Source organism: Emydura macquarii, unplaced genomic scaffold (genome assembly GCF_026122565.2).
Source record: "Emydura macquarii macquarii isolate MOO-44397 ecotype Brisbane River unplaced genomic scaffold, CSIRO-AGI_Emac_v2 contig_2676, whole genome shotgun sequence".
NCBI classification, from domain to species: Eukaryota; Metazoa; Chordata; order Testudines; family Chelidae; genus Emydura; species Emydura macquarii.
Window position 1 is genome coordinate 39202052 of NW_027132813.1, and position 19951 is coordinate 39222002.

At 38.6% G+C, this 19951-nt stretch overlaps 1 protein-coding gene across 1 annotated transcript in view; it reads right to left on the reverse strand.

Annotated features, from left to right (window-relative positions):
• The window catches only part of SPRED2 (sprouty related EVH1 domain containing 2), a 90310-nt gene that overhangs the window by 53831 nt on the left and 16528 nt on the right, over positions 1 to 19951 (reverse strand). The window lies entirely within an intron of this gene.

Sequence of the window (19951 nt, forward strand, 5' to 3'; positions counted from 1 at the left end):
TCCATTATATAATATACAGTACACATAACTTTTAATGTCACAATACAAGACAGCCCTTAAGCACGTTTAATTTTAAGCATGAAATCAATGGGACTTAAGCACATGCATAACATTAAAAACATGTTTGAAGGCTTTGCTGAATTGGGTAAGTGCTTATTCACCCTTAAAGTTACATACATTTCTTTGGATTTAAATGTCCCCATTTTGTTTCTGAAAACAAAAATGCTTCTAAAGAGCTGCCTTAGTTCAGCCTTAGAAAATTTTTTCCTGCCATGTTTAACACTTGTGAAAATTCCAAATCTAAAAATATTTATAAGTTTAAAGTAGTGACCTGATTTCTGAATGAATAACTTTCCTTGTGGACTGACAACTCTGAAGTTTCCAGCTTCAGCCATTTTTGAGAAATCCAAACTCAAAGTGTTTAATCAGAACATAAGGAAAAATCCCCCCCTTGATGTTCACATAACTTAAATATGGCTGAAATGATATTGCACAAGCTTCCTTTAAAAAACCTGGAAGAGTTCAGTTCAAAATGTGACAAAGTTATGAGAAACTGAAAGGGGGTTAGAACAGAAAAATACATTAAAAAAAAACAACAAAACTACAGCATTCTGTGTGCAGGGCAAATGGAAATGCCAGAGTGACCCATTTACAACATGGTTTTATTTTGTAGCATAGAGAGGCTTCGATAGCACAAAATAGGAACTACACATTTTAACTTTGTTGTAACCAGGTCAACTAACAACTGTGTTGTACCCTATCCTGAATTCTTCTGTCTGTAGTGTAGAAAGGCCCATAAATTTGATGGGTAATTGTTATCATTAAAAAGGGGGACAGTAAAGGCATGACCTCATGATCAACATGGGGTGTCAAACATCTGGCCTGTGGGCCGGATACGGCCCATCAACTTTTTTTGGTCCGGCCCCTGGTGGCAGCGCATGCTGCTGTGACACCTTGCGGCATTGTACTCTATCTTGCAGTGTTGCACGTTGCCGCCAGAGAGTACAATGCTTGCAGCGTTGCACCATGTGCCAGAGAGTACAACGCCGCCAGATGTTGCGGTGTCGCATGCTGCCACCACGAGATCTGTGTTCTCTGGCGGCAGTGCGTGGAGCACTGTGTGCACGAGACACACCGCTCCAAAAGGCGGGAGAGAGACAGTGTGGTCTTGGGGCATCGCACTGTACTATAATTCTTAATCACTGATTGATTCTTTTAATCGTAAAATAGTAGTAGTTGTAGAAGTGAATTTACTGCAGTTTTTATATCGCTGATATCTAGCAAATAAAATATAATACCACATAAAAATGGTTGTGCCTCGTATTTCAATTTATGGTCTGTATGGCTCACTTGAAGTACATTTAATTCAAATCTGGCCTGCCATAGCAAGTGAGTTTGACACACCTGTGGTATATGATTTATGGTATATCTTGATATGGAAATATTTACAGCTTACTTATACATGACCTGTTGGTGGCCTGGGCTGGTTATTTGTGCAGGAGTGTAAACTGCTATTGTACTTACCTGCTTTGGCTTCCCAGGCATTGTGGGAAGCAGCAGGTTCTGGAGAATCACTATCTCCACTCCAGAAAAAGCGGCCAGTGAATTGGCTCGCACTGGGCAGTGCAGCTGCATCAGGGATGTACCTTGAACCAAGTATAGAGCTGGCACATAGTATGTCCCTCTTTGGAGTAAGGGAAGATCTGGGAGACTGAGTGATAGTCTCCTTACAGGTCTGCTCCTGAAAGACACACTATAATACTGGCTAAACTTATTTTCTAAACTAAACTGTTTCAAAGAAACTGAATTCTAATATCAGAGCCATTAATCTGAGGATCAGAAAAACCTAAGTGTGCAAGCCAAAAGAGTGAAACAAAAACTAAGTAATTAATTTTGCTGCACCATCTGGTTTTCAAAGCTTCTTTTAAAGAAGAGATAAAATACAGAATATTGTGTAGCCAGTAACTGAAGATCAGCCTGGCTTGTCACTCCTTCAAATATCCTTCAGGTTTCAGGATATACTACCCAAGCTTTAGTTCCCCATTTGGCAACAGTGCCACAATCCTTTAAAAAACAAAAACAAAAACAAAACCCACCAGTGTTTGAGATTAAACGCATGTATTCCCACTAGTTTTGTGCTACATTGTCTATTCTCTAACATTTTAGTTTGCTTCCCGATTTGGACTGCAGTGTGACTGTTCTGATATATGGACATTTTTTCTAATTTGGAGCAGAACACATTACTGCTGCATAGTTTTGCTACTAGAAGACTAAAGTAAACATTGCAACTGCACAGCCAACAAGACACTACTACATTTGTGTTTCACTGAGTATATGCCTATGATAAGCACAGTTCAAAGAGCTGAGGCAGCGGTCTGGGCAAGAGGAGGCTATTTTCACTGTGTCTGTTGGAGTAATTACAATTAAGGAGAAGGAAGTCAACTACTTTAAAAAACCAAATAATTTTAGCAAGACTAAAATTTAACAGCAAAACATTAACAATGGGCCACTTGTCCAGTAGTGCTGTGTTTCACCTGTATGTCTAAAAAAAAATTTTTTTTTTTTTTTTTTTTTTTAGCAATTGCAGTTTAAAAGAGGAGTAGTAATCAATCTTTAAAGTCTTCACTTTGAACATTTTCTATCCAGAATTTAAACGATGTCTATTACTTTCAGACACCCTTCCTTGCCCACAAATATTTCCAGTCTAGCCTTTGTCCAAGTCATACTGTACTCAAAAGATGTGAGCAGGGCAGCAAAGGGAAGAGAATGCTCTAGTCTTACATCCTTAAGAATAATGCCAAAACTTAAGAGTGTGCTTGTCTAAAAAATAGTTGAAAGTCTACTAATTTGTAGTCAGGTAGCGTTGAAAACACCCCAACCAGCAGCAGCACCCCACACACTATGCTACATACTTAATTTGCTGATGAAAAAAGCAAGACTATAAAAATGGATAGATGCAATATAATGAGGTTCTATCAGGATTCTTCTTTCAACAGCCATGTCATTCCAAAGTCATATCCCTACATTTATTAGGCAACTAGCCTTGAACACAATTTCATAGTGTGGGCAAAGCATTTCATAAGAGACATGGTCTACAAACATCAGGTGTGAAGCATTTTTTTTTAAACCTGTTATAACATTATTTTAATTCTGTCCACAGGGCCAAACAATGTTTATAACACACAGTCAGTTCCCCATTAGATTAAATGTCATGAATTAAGCATTTCATAGCAAAGATGGGTCCTAAAGCTCTGTAGTATAACTTAAAAAGCTGTTACAGAGAACTTAAATATAAATTTTTTGTACCCACCATCTGGCCAAGAAAAAGGTATCAAGGGTTTCTCCCCTCTACTTCCTGCAACAACATGCGAAGCAGTAGTGGCACCCAAGAACCTCTTCCTGTTCCTTCTTGTTCTCCACTCCCTGACACATGACCAGCAGCGAGTGCTTTCAAACATAAAATTTTAATATATTTATAATGAAGTCCCTGGACAATAACACAAGGGCTGAAACAACCCACTCTCTCAGTAACCTCCCACTCACAGTTACACTACTTTATGCTCCCACCACCTTGCTGCTTAACACGAGAGGAACTGCAGACAGCAACAGCACAGCAACCTAGTCATCATGAGAAAGAGAGGTGGTGGTGTGGCATTTTAACACATTAATGGAAGTTCTTCTTTTTTCCTAAAGCTCTGAAGGACTATAGTTTTTCATCTCCAGATCCTTACAGAATGCCCACAATGTTATAATTCTTAAATATTCTGGAATTCAGATGTTTTAGAATGCCAACAAACCAAACTGGCTGCTCTTCCAAACTGAAAATTAGCAGCGATTTCCTGTTAGCAAATCTGGGGGATGCTAGACCACCGCCCACTCCCTCCTGCCACTTTCCAGTGGTAAGAAAACACAGGGTCATGCAGTAGGTTATATCTGCTTAAAAGATTTAAAAGATATGCATGTTTGGGTGGGAAAGAGGAGAAAGAGAGGAAATTAATTTCTACCTTCTCAGAAATGCATCCTCAAAGACCGGGATTTTCCTGTTTTATTATTTTCAGAATTTAAAGTTTCTCTTTTCAACCCTTGAAGAGATTTTTACAAGAGAAGCGTGGGCTTTTCTAATGTAACCATTTATTTTTAGATGATCTCTGGAAGCTTTATGGGAGACTGTACAAGGTTCTCACAAGAAGACTCCCCTTGAAAATGGGCAATCATGATTGCTTGGAAATTGGAGCAGTGTGTTCAACTCAAGTTTGAATTTTGACAAATTGTTCCATTTCACTTGAAAATATATTTAGGCTGCCTACACATACTACATATGCCAGAATAAAAAGTCACTACTAAATGTTAACAAGGATAAAGGTGATCTTTTCCCTCCAGTACATCAACAGATGCTGGAGAATGTATGCATAGAAAGGCAAGCTTTCTGTTTGGTGAGCTTGAACCAACATTTCCTGTCCACTTCTAGTTTACAAATTTGGAAATGATTGCAGGCATTCCTTCAAACACCTGGATATTGTGTACACTTGACGGCTCCATGGTTTAGTCTATATGGACACCCCCTTATTTCATAAGAGGGTCCAGCAGACTTGACAAGTTGCAGAGGTAATATTTCTTGCAGCTTCCAACTGAAAAATGCATTTATTTGGGAACCACGGCAACAATATGTATATGTTTAAAAGTAGCCATCTCAATATAGCTGTCACAAATTGTTGAGAGCCATTGGCCCCAATAGAGCCAATGGCTCTCAACAATTTGTGACAGCTAAATTTACTTGTTTGTGTATGAAATATGGAATCTTTTAGATAAAAAGATAAAAGAATTTACATTGTCTTTTCAATTTTATACATATGGATGCCTGTGAAAAATCATCATTGCAGCAATGGATTTTTAAAGCGTGCTGTAAGATTTCACTTGGAGGTCAGATGGATTTGTTTTTCTGCTTGTTTTCTTTGAAAAAGAAAAGTTAGTCTTGCCAGATTCCACATATTTATTAGCAGTTTCTGAACTGGACACATTATATGGATAATATACACCAAACTGAAGATCCTTAATACCAAGACAGAATCATTTTATAGCATATGCTTTTCTTCTAACTACACCAATCTTCAGTACTTCTCAAAAAGATACACAGACAAGGACATTTTCTTTCCCCCTTTCTCAACATTGTGGCTTCCATTTTTCTGTGAGAACAGCACCAGCGAGGGCAACCTATGAAATTTCCTTGTGAGGTTCTTGCTTTCCAAAAAAAAAAAAAAAAAAAAAAAAAAAGGTTTTCCTACTCTTTTCTTACATTTTTAAAAGATATTTAATTCAAATAAGGGCGGGGGATGGAGAGGGAGCTACCTACCTTCTGACCTGTCACACCATCCACCCAAAAAGAATAATTGCTAGGATGGTGACTAGTACGAGACGAAATTTTGCTGACAATTTCACAAAATGTTGAACATTTTCATTTTGCCTATTTTTTCTACCTGAATTTCATTTGCCCTAATTGTGGGTATATCCAAACCATATATATTTAGTGGGTTCTAGTGGAACAACGGATGTTTATCTGCATCCAAAATTGCCAAATTTTGCTCAAATCCAGATTTATCTGAGATTTAGTTCAGTTAATGGTGATATGAAATTCCCCAATGTTCTACAGGAAGAGCATGACAGTCTTCTGTGTGCAAGCTAAAAATGGGGTCTTCATCCAGTTAGACTATGCGTATATTGTCTCTTTGCTTAGGGCTGCTACTTACAGCATTGCTACTTCCATTCATAACCTGGATTTGGAGGAAAGGCAGAGTGGAAAATCCTACATTTAAAAAGTAGGTGGTTCTACATTGAAATGGACACACTTTTGGATCAATTTCCCAGCAGGAAAATGTAAAGAGATACAGCACAAAAATAAATCACACCAGAAGTTACACCAAGTTGAATAAAAATGGTCAGTACTTCACTGTACATGGCAACATAATGAACATATCTCAAAGGAATTGATCAGCCTTGTTAGAATGTTAAAATGCATCAACTAAACAAAATCTTTTTAAAAGGCTGATATGACAATAAGTTCCCCAGGTGCCATGGCGAGTTCACGTACACAGATGTGAGTTCCATGCCCAGTATTCTAACAGGATGTTTTGGCTCAGAAACAAGACTGTTAAGCAAGCACAGACTACCAAGTTGATTATCCAAGGCCCTGTGTTCACTAGAAGTGAATTTTCAGAGAGAATACATATTGTTGGTAATTACATGGTAATATGTATATGCTACATTTTTTAAAATAATTAATATATACTTCTCAGTATAATTAGCAGGGGGACTGGACAACATAATTCATTTGCTGATACTGTTAACATCCAACACCAAACCCACATCTCCTTGAATCTAACCAAGTGAGGCTTCCAGTATTAAATATAAGGGGCTGTTTCAGTGGTCACGTGCCTAAATTAGAAGAATTTTGTTTCGTACAGGGGCAAAGAAAACCAAAAAGTTTATGGCATTTTACATTTAGCTGCCAGACGCAACTAAAAAATCTATTCCTTATGTCTGAAGTCCACATCAGATTTTCATGTAATTAGAAAATCTGGAGTATGGAGCTTGGCAGTATTAAAAATTAGGATCTATAAAGGATTGAGGAAAAAGGAAGTCAGACAGGCTTCCTTTTCATCCAGAGCAAGAAACCCATTTAATCAACATCAAGGCAAGGCAAACTTTCAAACCCACATTTTTTCTACTGCAAGTGCAGTGTGGAAGAGGAGATAAGCCACTGCTATTGGGATATCGGGGAGTGTGATGTAATTCAGCACATGCCACAGAAACTTAACATGTTTTGCCAAGAAAAGTGTAAGTTACTGGAGGCCAAACAGATCAACCTCGCTTTAATGGATTTAGCGATTTTAAAAAATTGGTGCTTAATGCAAGAGTTCCATTCCAAATAGAAAGTCTAGGCAGAAAGCCAGCTACTCATCTCCAAATGGAATTTGCATAACCACATGAACACTTCAGGAATCCTCCCCCACTTCCATGGGGGTTCTTAAATTCAAGCATTCGAAGGCAGACTTTAGCCCATCTCTTTATTCAGAGGCAGCACCTCTTCCTACTCTCTCAAACTGGCCACTAATCCCTGGTTTTCATTTGCTGAATCACCACAGCATTTACACCATTTAGAAAGATGGGATGGGCAAGCTTCATGCAAGGCTACAGCTTATGCCAAGCCACAGAAAGTCCAGCAGGGAATTTTCTAAGAACTTTGTTAATTTATCTCACAGAAATGAAGAGTGACATACTGATCTCCATCTTCCTGAGAAGCAAAGACTTGGAAGTCAGTGTACTTCAGGTTAATTAGCCTATCACACTACCAATGTCTTGAGTTTTAAGTCATGCATACCCATCCCAATTCCTCTAATATGTTGGGCTGTGGGCCTGGTTTCACAGCATCTTCCACTGTCCAGTAGACATTGAAGGATAAAGAGCTGTGAACAACTGGAGAACAGTTATCAAAACACCACATTATGTCCTATCTACACTGGAGGCAAACAACATGCTAAATGAAAATTTTAAAATAAGGTTGTCTATCAGTGCGTTTTCTGTAGCATAGACAGGGCCCTTGAACAGTAATATATCCCATTGCCAGCTCCATTAGCTAGCATGTTGTCCTTCTCTATAAAAGTGGGGAAGTTTGTATAGTCCTTGATTACACAGTGAGCTGTTCAACAATGGAGCTAAGAACTGATTTTCCTGTTGTCTGAAGCCTTGATGTGAAGCTTGTCCCTCTCCCCAGAGATGGCAATTGTTAAATAATTTGTTTCTGTGGTCTACTTAAACTAATCCAAAATTATGACTTATTCTTAAACCCATCAGTCAAAGCAGGAGCAGCCAGTCAACACTCAGGATTTTCACACCCATCAATTCTGGATTTACACAGAAACCACATTCACAATTTGGATCATTAAAACTGAATCAAAAGTTACATAATGGGTCTGTAGTAGATTCTGTAGATTCCTCATCCTCCCACATACATATATTTTACAGGGGCTAAAAGGCATCTATTCAAAAGTTGAGCTTAGTTTAGCTGGATTGGAAATAAGTTAAGAGCACAGTTAAGAGAATGACTGCTCCCATCCCCTTGAAAATGTTCAAGAAAACAAGGGGTCTGAGTTGATTAACAGTTAATACTTCATTTTTGTAGGCTCTTCCAACCAATGAATGCAATGAAATACCATGTCAGTCTTGAAGCTGATACTAGATTGAGCAATATCCCTTCTGCAGTACCAGCCAGTCTGTACATAATAAAAGGATTCTAGCTGCATTTACTACTGAATTTTAAATTTAGCTAAAGTAATGCCTAGTCAAAACGAATGCAAACAAAGTGACCTCTGAAATTTGGGGCTACATGCAGATGGCTGAAAGGATGCCATTGGGTAAATCACACAAAAGGTATTTTTAACCCCCAACATCAAGATTTGTCTAGAAAAAAGTTTTATTACTATGGGACACTTTCCTATCATTTGTAGCAAAATTTTAAAAAGAACTAGAAAAAATTAATTTGTTAAAGACACAGATAAACATGTACAGGAAATACCTCTATGAAGGTCCTGGTCTGCTGAAGATTAATAATCTATAGTACTGGAGACAAAACCAGGACACTGAGGAAATAAGCTAACTATAAAAACAGGAAGAAGTAGAAGTTTATATTTTTAAATGTTATTTTGAGTGAATATTTGTTTTTGTGAAGCTTAAGATATTGGCAACAGCCTCCCATCTGCAGGTCCTACTACTCTATACAAGGCCAGCTGCAACAAAAATGTCTTTACACAAGCCAACTGGAGACCTCAGAAAGGCCACATCGCAGATATAGAAGCTATTTGCTTCACTAGCCAAAGATATGGCTGTTCACCTAGTTCAGGAACCTTTACAAGTCAGAATGTTGGCACTGTAGCCAAAGATGCATAGATGATACACAACAAAATAAGGTTCCTTTTCCATTGGCTTTTCCTAACATGCCATGCTGAATTAGTAATCTGATGACAGCTTTCCTCAGGTAAACACTGCATTACAGACATACATGGTCAGAGCACAAGTTTGGTACTATAACCACAGATTTTACCAGTCATGACAAGTTGTGCAAGTAAGCTAAAAGTTTCCATTTAGGACAATTATCGCCCATGAACAAATAAAGACTTCGAGATTAAGTCATACATGCAGAATCATTATTTCTCACACATTCTTTATTTGAAAGATTAACTTGTTTAGTATAGTATTGCCTTGCTGGTTCGCTCAATAGCTGTTCTGATTTAGCAAATGTCCCAAAACGTGGCAGGATGCTGTCAGAGAGATGGATGTAAATTGGCATAACTAGGGATAGCGCTTCCTTAGGCACAGCCTGAAACCAGGGCAACAGGCCATTTTCTGGATGGCATATCACTAAAAGAGCGCTGGGGATAAAAAAATTTCAAATATTAAAAGAAAGCAAGCCAAAAATGATTAGTCTCCCTCATACAAAGCTAACCTGGTTATGTTTTATTGCATATACTAACATTTTCTTCCTTTTCTGAAGCGTATATTTACTGTCTTCTACAAGAATCCAATAGGCACACAGTAAACTATATACAAAATAAATTATTCTACTGATATTTGGAAACAATTAAACTTGTCCTCATATAGCACATCTGAGGAATAGTGAGGTTCTGGATGACATATGGTGCTGTATACTTTTTTGTTCTTGTTTTTAATCACAAGTCTCCCAACAACTTAAACCCACATCCATTTGTTCTCTGTTCCAGTAGCTATTTTAAAGTATCAGGTGAACCTTCATATCATCTGCGGCCACAAGAAATCTGAGTCATTCAATTTAAGAACAAATTTGCACACACAGACAAGGTGAAAACTGAAATAAAGATAAGTGAAGCCCATGTGTAGAACCACCCTGACTAAGGAGAGCCGTTAACACAGAAAAACTTGACCTTACTTTGCAAGAAAATATTTCCTTCTCTGATATCCCATGCCACCATCTCGTTTCCTGAAGATACTGCCATTAATGAATGCCAAAATTCAGACACCCCAAATGTCATGGATTATAGCAAGACTCCTGGTGTCTGATGTCACAAAATGATGAATTCCAGAATATCTTCACCAAATCAGGAAGTGACAGAGAATTTCAAAGCCAGAGAAGTTCCTAAATACTGTAAGTCAGCTGAAACTTGTTTGTACTGAAAAACATTTAACAGTCTGAATTGGGGCATTCTTCTTTTACTTTGGAGAATAACTCAAATTGTGTCTCCTATGCAGTTTCATGTTTAATACAGTCTATTTCCCCACATTACCTATTAGTTAATGCAGTATTCCAGTTGGAGTTGCACTCTAACCAAACTGAACATAAATTAACAACTGTGTAGTGTACGCAACTTAAATAGCTGTTTGGCACCCAAACGATAAAGTACCACAGTATTTATATTTTACATACCTCAACTTGTACAAGTTATTGACGCAATTTAAAATAGATTAAAATAGCCAAATTGAACACAGAAATAAAGATCTGGCTGTAATATACCTTAAAAGATATAAAAAGTAAATAACTTCAAATGTTTCCCTTAATTTAAAGATTTAGCTAACTATCTTAACACAGTGTAAAACTACAAAGTGCACGTCTTTCAGAGTACACTTATAGTCAGGAGACAATGTCACATTCCATATTCCATACCTATTACATATGAAGGGCTCCATATTTATTCACTATCAAGCGTTTTTAGTTTACAGCTCATATAATTATTTTATAATTTATAAATTCTATTTATGCCAACTTGCCCTATGACCTAATGCATGCATAAACTTTATTCTGCTTCTGACTTTTTCACCAAATAAAGAGTTTTTGCAGATAGACAGTTAACTTGCACCAATCCTTAGTTTCTCACAAAGCTAGGGTTGGAGTATGGGAAGATCCCAGCCATGTTTTCAGCTATGATTATAGTTGAAAAGTGACTCTAAAAATACTCATTAAACATAGCTGTTCCCCCAAGCCTGCTTTTTTAAAGTATGTAAAAGCAGCCAGACTCAGGGAAATGTGCTAAAATAACAAATGACTTATTTTATATTTAATATTGCTTGCTTTCCTGACAGTCAAATATTTACTATGGTTAGGACTTGCCTAGCCAATATAGAAATACGAGCTGTGTTCTGTTCTGCCTAACATACCAACATCACTGTTAGCTAAGTTTAGGTTTAAAAAAAAAAAAGGCAACCCTTACATTTGAGATTGAGGAGGTACATATACAATCTTTGTCATACTTCCGCGAAAAACCACCTTGCACACCTGCTCATGAAAGTAGGAAGCAGAAAATGAAGATATGTATCAGTGGAGAAAGCTTAGGTCCAGATAGGACTTAAAAATTAGGCCACAGCAGACCTCTACTGCCCTCCACCTTCTCCTCTTGAAAATGAAGGCAAGGAAAACTGAACCCTATGCCCTTGAACTGAGACCCAAAGTAATTTGCTCAATTTATTTCCTCTTTGGCTCTCACTTGTGAGTATAGCTCTCTGCATCTCTTTGGCTTCTCTCCCCCTTCCTTCCCCCCCAAATTGCCATATCTGATGGATAATTTGGTTAGGGAGTGGGAGAGGAAGCCTACCTCTGTCATAAACCAGTGGGAGCTTTCTTTCCTAGCAGCAGGAAGAACAGAGAAATTAGACTTGGGAGAGCATCCCATATCTGTATATACAGTTTTTTTAACTTTTAAATTAGATTTAGAAAAAAGCAGAAAATACCTACACTATAAAGACGGATGTCACCTTACTTTGATTACAACATGCCCAACAAAATGTTAAGAAATTCCATTTTCTGATATTTAAAAATAATTAAATTAAATTTATCCTAAAAATTCCTTAAAAATGTGTAAAGGTTTTTCTGCTCCTTTTTGAGATTTATAAAGATCTTTTTAGCAAGGAAGAAATTGGCTGAGGGAGGAATAGTGAAAAGTGACTGCCCACAAAGTGCTGTCTGATGTACAAAGTAAACCAACTGAAAACAGAGAAAAAAATTATTTCACTAATCTTAGGCATTACAAGTTAACAGTAGATTCAAAATCATACATACAGAAAAAATGATTTTCAATTTGACAGTGTCCTGTAGAGAGGACCTCCATCTGGCCTTAGTAGTTAATACTGAAGTGAATTGTATAAGCAAACAGAGAAACTGCACTAGTTTTTGGTCAGGAAAAGGCTGGTCATGAATCAAAACTTAACAGATTTTTTTTTTTTAAATCAAAACATTGATGTTCCCCACACCACATGAAACCCTTCTTTTTTCACAAGGTTTTAATTAATTCTAGTTTGAGCATCCTCGAGCAGGATTTAATATTTTCCAAATATAGAAATAGTACCCTGGCCTCAGAGCTTCGATGCATTGCAGTGGTACAGGCAGCACCACTGAAGTTAATATATTTACAAAAGGAAAAAAATAAGCCATTACTGACTTTAATATGTACCAGTCTAACCCTTGTTACACAGGTTCTCCTCTAGTAAGCGTATCTTAAAATCACAGCAGTATCTTCTCTCAAAAAGCAGCATTTTAGAGCATTAAACCTCTCATTTTGTTCTCAGTTCAAACGCTGATGTGGCGTCAAAAACACATTTTGCAAATATTTAAATAGCCAAGGTATACTTTTTAAAAGCATATTTTTCAGAATTTAAAGTCAGCTTCAGCATGCTTTACTGGATTATGTGTGGATATTCTAGGCACTACTCAGTCCTTTCCTTGGGAATCTGTGTATTGCAAACACATGCATCGTAACTCTTCCCTTCAAAACAGGATGAAAATGGGTGTGTTATACCAATATACAGCAGCTTCATCTGCTTTCACTAGGTCCTCTACTATCAATTTTCCTCTCTCCAGAAACATCTGCAGAGAGAGAGAGCAAATGCAACCACCAGTGAAAGGAACAAGTGAGTGGGCTTGTTGCTGGAGATCGGCCAGTACTGCAGAGAGGAGAGGTGACTACTCAGCCTGCTGCCAGGAGCAGCTCAAGAGGAAAGCACTATCACAGCTCCGTGGGTGCTCCTTCATCAGCACCAAACCTATTCCCTGTAGTTTTGTTGGATACCCTACCTTCCAACTCCCTGCAGTCCCTCCCACCCCAATACCCACAAATCCCCTTACAGTCAGACTCACTGGGCTACAAAGGTCCCTTTGTATACCCCACAGTGAAGACTCTCTTCTCCCTCAAGCTTCCAGTAGGAGAAGAGAACTGACATGAGGATTGTGCTTCCTCTTCCTCAGTGAGTGCCTTACTATAAGTAGTAGAATTTAAAACATGAGATTTGCAGGAGAGAACAATACTTAATGACTTACAAATGTTCATTGTAAACCCCTTCCAGCCCCATGCAAAAAACTTTACAACCAAAATCCAGATATTTCTGGTCTCATCTTTATTTGTTCTAGGAGATAAGGAAGATATTCAAGTTACCAACCTGCTTCAAAGGAAGAAATTGCACAGTACTTCTACAAAACAAGTTACTGATATGAAAGTAGTTGGGCTCCCACCTTGTGTCTTGTTAGCATACTGAATGCCAATTAGTGTACACTGCACCGTGGGGCCAGTCTCCATCTCCCGCCCCCCACCTGCCAATACTTAACACATCATGAACTTCAGGCTACAGTCAGCAATGACTCCTCAAATCCCTTTTAATGCATTTTTTTAAAAATGTTAAAAAAGATTAAAAACTATTAGCAACTTTTTGAATAGCTGGGGAAAGACTCTTTGACAGAAGCAACCCTTCCACACCACAGTCATTTTTCACTCAAGTGTGCTATCCCAAAGCTACTTTCAGAAAATCACGGAAATCCATTTTTAAAAATATGCTGCACACACCATGGTTGTCAAAGAGTGCTCTCAGCAAAGGCTAGTCAAAGAGCTTGTCAGACATTAACTCCTCTGGAGAGTCTCATGGCTTCTAGATGTTGTACAATGACGGTTGCCTCATGTCGATGAAGCCATGATAAACCATTCTTCCCTTCATCCATTCTATGTAAAACATTTAGATGCTGATTTCTAAGGAATGTATCACTCAGTTGTCTTCAAAAGCACTGTACACCTTTCTCCCTGGCTTCAAAAAAGTGTCAGAGGCAAAGAAAAAATAAACCATTAAGTCAATCAGTATTTGACACCAGTACATACTTATAGGGAAACTAGTCAGATCCATGACCACCTAAGTCATAACAATGATCTAAGTCAGTGATACTCAGACCTCAGTAGTTCAGGAGTCAAATTAACAATCAACACTATCCAAAAGAGCAACAATAATGTGAATTCATTATTTCATTTACTATTTTTATATAGCACAGCAAAATGACTGACCAAGTATAATTTTATCAGCTACAACTGGTTAATAATATAGTAAAAGCATCCTGATTGGTTAATAATTAAGTCACCCAACGTTTTAATATCGTGTGCTTCAAAGAGCCGCAGGAGACATACTAAAGAGCCACTTGCAGTTCGCAAGCCTCAGTCTGAATCTCACTGACCTAAGAAGAAGGTATGAGAAATGTACTGGACACCTACGAGCTCAAAGACTAAATCTATAACGAGGTAAATGCAAAAGAAAATGTCCGGCTTTGTGCCTGAGGACCACGAAAACTCACCGATGAGAAGTCCATCCCCATCCTGACCAGCAGCTGCTGCTAAGGAGAAAGGCGCCAAAAATGTTGCCCCTAAGACCCTAGTTGGGGCTTCTTATTTCTTACCCATCTGTGGCAAACAGGTATATCATGGAATTTCAAGCTTCACCCTTTATAGCTGTTGAAAGGGATTGTTTGTTTTCTCTCTCTTGCTTTCCAGACTCCTGTGCAAGGAGATAGGGTCTTTGCTAGTCTAGCCCACAAGTTTCCTGGCTGCTGCTGGGGGGATGGGATATCCTTCCCCATGCATAACTCCAGTGCTTTGCTCTGAGGCAGCTCATAGCTTTTCCAAACAGCAGCATGAAATGGACATGGTTCTTCTCAGTTTCACGGTTGCTCACATGGTTCTGGATAGCAGCAGTTAAAACCGACCAGACTCTTATTTCAATCTCTTAGTGTTTGACCAACCAACGCAAATAGCAGAGGAACTGGGGCTGTGTCTCTGCAGACTGTTGAAGAGGATACTGCACTGGTTCATATTGTTCACGCCTGTAAGGTTAAATTTTATTTTATGTCAAATGAAAGCTTAATTTTTGGTTCAGGTCCCATTGCTTGTTAGGGCAAGTTACTCACTGGAGGCAAGTAGATTTTTCAAACTTAAATCAGGATGCGAACCACACTGAAGAACTTAATAATTAATTGAAACACTGCACCAACTCAGTTTATGTTCTGCACGTCTCTCATGGTTTGGATGGTGAAACTCCAAGAGTGGGCGTAATTTGGGGCAGGGAGGATTAGTGTTTAATTTTGGGAAAAAAGGAACATATTCAGCACATCTCCAAGTTAAAACAAAATTATTCAATCCAAATTCATGTTTTAGAAGAATCTACAGCAGGCTCTTAAGTCGTGATGTGCCTCATTCACATTTAAACACCTTCTGTGGCATGCTGAGAATAGGGACCCAGATGACAAAAATGATTACATTTGCAGGTCTAATTGTGTGAACCGCTATGCAAAATGCTGCATACATGAACCTCATGTAACATTTGCATAATTCCTGGAGTGTTTGAATTTCTCTAAATTACTAAATGTACATCTATGACAACCCTATCTGTGTTATGCTATTTCAAGGAAAACTGTACCTTCAATTCAAGTATCAGCTTAAAATATTTGGTCAACATGACAGAGAGCCGAAATAAAGACAAAATAAACCAAAGTACCTATAGCTTTTGCTTGCAAAGTATTGGTTTGGAATTTAGACAAATGTGTATCAGTCATTACTAGTCTGAATTAGAACAATGATTTTTACAATATCAAGCACTGACATGCCTAGGAAACTCATTCTATGTTTGTAAACCTGAATGGGTTCTTTGAGATACCAAAACTGTTTAATGAAGCCAAAGGGCTTGCTGGGAACTGGAGACTGTTCCTATACAGGAATATTTGGATCTGCAAGCTGCTCCACAGTCAAACAAAATATTGGGAATATGCCTTTGCATAACAGAACTGTTTGCTTCAAGTTAAGCACACGGAAAACAATTTTGAGATCAGGGCCAAAAAAGGACTGAAGAGAGTAGCTCTCTACTGAATGATTTCATCTGAATTGTGGTCATATAGAAACACACAACAAGAAGTCAGAGGTTTTTTTGTTTGCTTGATTTTTGACTGGAGGAAAAAAGAATCAGTCATCACTTACCACTTTTTGAACTTTCAGAAAAATGGCTTTAACAAAGTTAAAGCAAATCTACAATGGGAAGTTACTACACACAGAAAATAAAGGTTTTCTTGATCATGCACATAGAGAAGTTTAGTATAAGCTAGAATTTTAATGAAATCCTTGAATGGATCACAAAGCTGCACCCTTACAAAGTATCTACGGGTACTAATTTTATGCTAAAATGTCTTATACAAATGTGTGGGTTTACTACTTGGAGAATCTCTCCTCTTCCCTGAAATGAAATTCAAGGTATGTAGATTGTAGCTATAACATTCACTAAATTATTAAATACAAGCTAAATTTAAAAGATACCAGGTCTGATGGTAGTTACTCTGCTTAACTAAAGGAAATAAATTCAGCTGTAAGGACTGGCATTTTTAGCAGCACAGACTTATTCATTGCTTTTGCAACTCTAAACCAAAGGACAAAGCAGCATTTTAAACAAAGCCTCCCTTCTTCGAGTTTCTCCACTTTCACCTGTTTGTGACACAACCATGACATCTGAACTACTTTTAATATTCGTGCGATAATGTAGTACTCTTAAAAATTAGGGGCTAATTAGCAATGACTTAGGGTAGGGAAATGAGCAAATGACAGGGAGCCAGGAACCTCTAAATTCTCATCCTAGCTCTCACATCAACTCCCTTGGAAGCCTTGGGACAGTAACAATCTCTTTTCCCTCGTTTTCTCCATGTTCAAAAGAGAGGAATCCCTAACTTGCAGGGTTATTGTAAGGTTTGACTGTTTGTAAAGAAGTTGGAAGATGGAAAAGTACTATTGTATATATTATCATCACCATTCCAGGCCTGCACCTCTCTGGAGAAAAAGCCTACCAATATTATTATGTGCACAAATGAAGCCAGAGAAAAACATTTAGAATCTAACTCACATGTGGCAGGACTTGAATCCAGTATTCTGACATAAATTAGCATGCCAATCTCTTGCACCAACGCCTCTGAACATGTGTGCATAAATATTTCCAGTTGCTATTGTATCTGGCCTGAGGCACCTGACTATTACAAAGACGACAGGTAAGGTTTGCATTGTGATTATTACAGCTCCTCCTGTTTTAAAGAGACACTTGCAATGAAATCACAACAAGCTTGAAAGACATGTTGGGCAGATGTCAGTGTGTATTATGACTGGTGTGCATTACATAATGAACCTTTATGATCATTCAGATTAAGACAGAGCATAGCAAATTTCTAATATCCCATTGTATGGACTTTGGAACAATTCTTCTGATGTCAGACCAGGACTGATTCTGCCACACTTCCTCACACTTATAGCACACCATATTATGCAATTAGTGCCATTAACATCAATGATGCTATTTGCACAGTAAGATACCACATATTGTGAGCAAGGGTGGGAGAATTGAGCTCCAAGATTTTGCCATTGTACGGAGGCCAGGTCTACACTCAAAAGTTAAATTGACCCAGCTATATCACTCGGGGTGTGAAAATCCCACACCCTGAGTGATGTGGTTAAGCCTAATGTAGACAGCGGTAGGCAGACAGAAGAATTCTTCTGTCAACCTAGCTGCTGCCTCTTGGTGAGGTGGATTCACTATGTTGACGGGAGAATCCCATCCTTCACTGTAGCTAGTGGCTACGCTGAAGTGCTACAGCAACAGAACTGCAGTATTGCAGCTGTGCCACTGTAATGTTTCAAGTGCTATTCAATGAATAGCAAAATAAGGGTGAGCCAATGCATTGCCAAGGATCAAATTTAACCCCTTCGGCAGCTACATGCTCATATCATAGAAAACTGGCCCTTAGAGATGTTGCTCTTTTCAGATAACTAAAATCAGTTGGCCCTAAGCTTCGTGGCCTGTAACTCTACACGAAGCAAGCAACACTGCACATTCTATCTCATTATTTAATACAAGTGACTAAGGCAACAATTGAACTAGTATCTATCGAACATTCAACGGTTCTGGTGAAAGTTTACATTCAGATAACTACAGGCATTTCTGTTCAGTGCCAAGCGTTGAACTAACCTTATTCTTCATCATAAATCTGGAAGTGAACTGCTCTCTACTGAATATGGATTTTTTTTTTTTGAGATATGGTTTGTGTTTTGATTGGTGGTAACCATGCTGCTTGCCTCAGAATACCAAGGTTTTAATATTTTACATGAGAGATGGTCCAGCATTCTTATATGTTTAAGATGAGTTTTAATGCCATTTTCAAAGTAAACTTAACATTTCATTCAATTTAACCTTCATTTACAAAATATAAAGGAGGCATCTTTGGACACAAGCTCTCTGCAGCTCTTGGGCACAGTCAGACCCTAAACAACTGTCTTCTCCATGTGCAAGGGGTGCACCTCCAGGTGCTCTTGAATATCTTGGCAGGTGACTACTTGAGTACAGTAAGAATAGTTTAGAGCATCTGCTCCACAACACTGAGCTGCCACAATCACTGCAAAAGAAAAACACAACCCAGACTACTGGCAAGGAAGGGATTTGGTTGAGTATGAACAAGGACATATTGAGTCTTATTTAAATGGCAGCCTGACTAGAGCAAAGCCTGCCAAGTGCTTGGTTTCTGTGTAGTCATTTGAGCCAAAAAATTTTTTTAAACTAAGGAACAAACTAATATCTAATATCTTTTAAGCTAGAATCCCCTTTAGTGAAGACAGGAGTAAACATCTGGCTGCTCTACTGTACCACAGTCTGCATGACTTTGGTTAGTAGCAGAAGTCTCTCTTGCACATAGCCAGGTTGCAGAAGCTAAGAGTTACTGTTTTACACAGATCAAAGAGAGAGACTTCTTGACCTCCAAGAAAGTCAAAGTAGCACCAGATGAAAATGTCCCGATGCATTCTGGGGTATGAAGGAATTCCTTACCCTAAGCAAACACCACATAAAGATGTGCAAAGATGACTAAGGTGTGAAAGATCACCTTGACTGCTCCAAATAAATCAAACACCCAGTATCTAGCTCTCATATGCTCCATGTGAATTTTTTAAATAGCAAGTTCACTCATTTTTTGGGAAATTTAGAATCCTACAAAAGAGAAGCAAGTTTTGAGCTCTTTAGGGGCCTAAGTCCCACTGACTTTCAATTAAACGTTTGCAAAATGGGACTTAGAGGCTTTAAAATTTTTTACCATTTATCAAATTTGTCCTTGGAAATAACTTGCATATTGATTGCTGTTATAAATCAATCACTGAAAGTGGAATTCTTAACTTAAGCAGCATGCTGCATGCTAGTTCACATTACAAGGAAATGGACAATAAAAGATGCAATGTTGATCACTGTAACAAGGCTTGGGTGCCTGGACGGCCTTAGTGACTAGATCGCCTGGCTCTCAGCCCCTGCTGGCTGAGTGGCCTCAGCCTTTGAGGCTGTGGGTTATGGGAGAGGGTAAGGGGATCCGAGCCCTCCCACTTCCTCTCCACTGGGTCCCAGCCCAGGGTCCTGTGCATATCAATTTCTGAACAGGGAGGTTGCTGTCCCTCCCGGCAGAGAGTCAGAATCCACTGCCTTGGGCTACTTCCTACCAGTCTGTTCAGTTTGGGGTGTGGCCCCTCTAGTCCAATCTACCAGGCAGTTTGCTTCCTGCAGGATTCCCTCTGGGGTCTGGACAGTGACTTGCCGCGGGGTCCCAGGCTCCTTCAGGCAGGGCAGC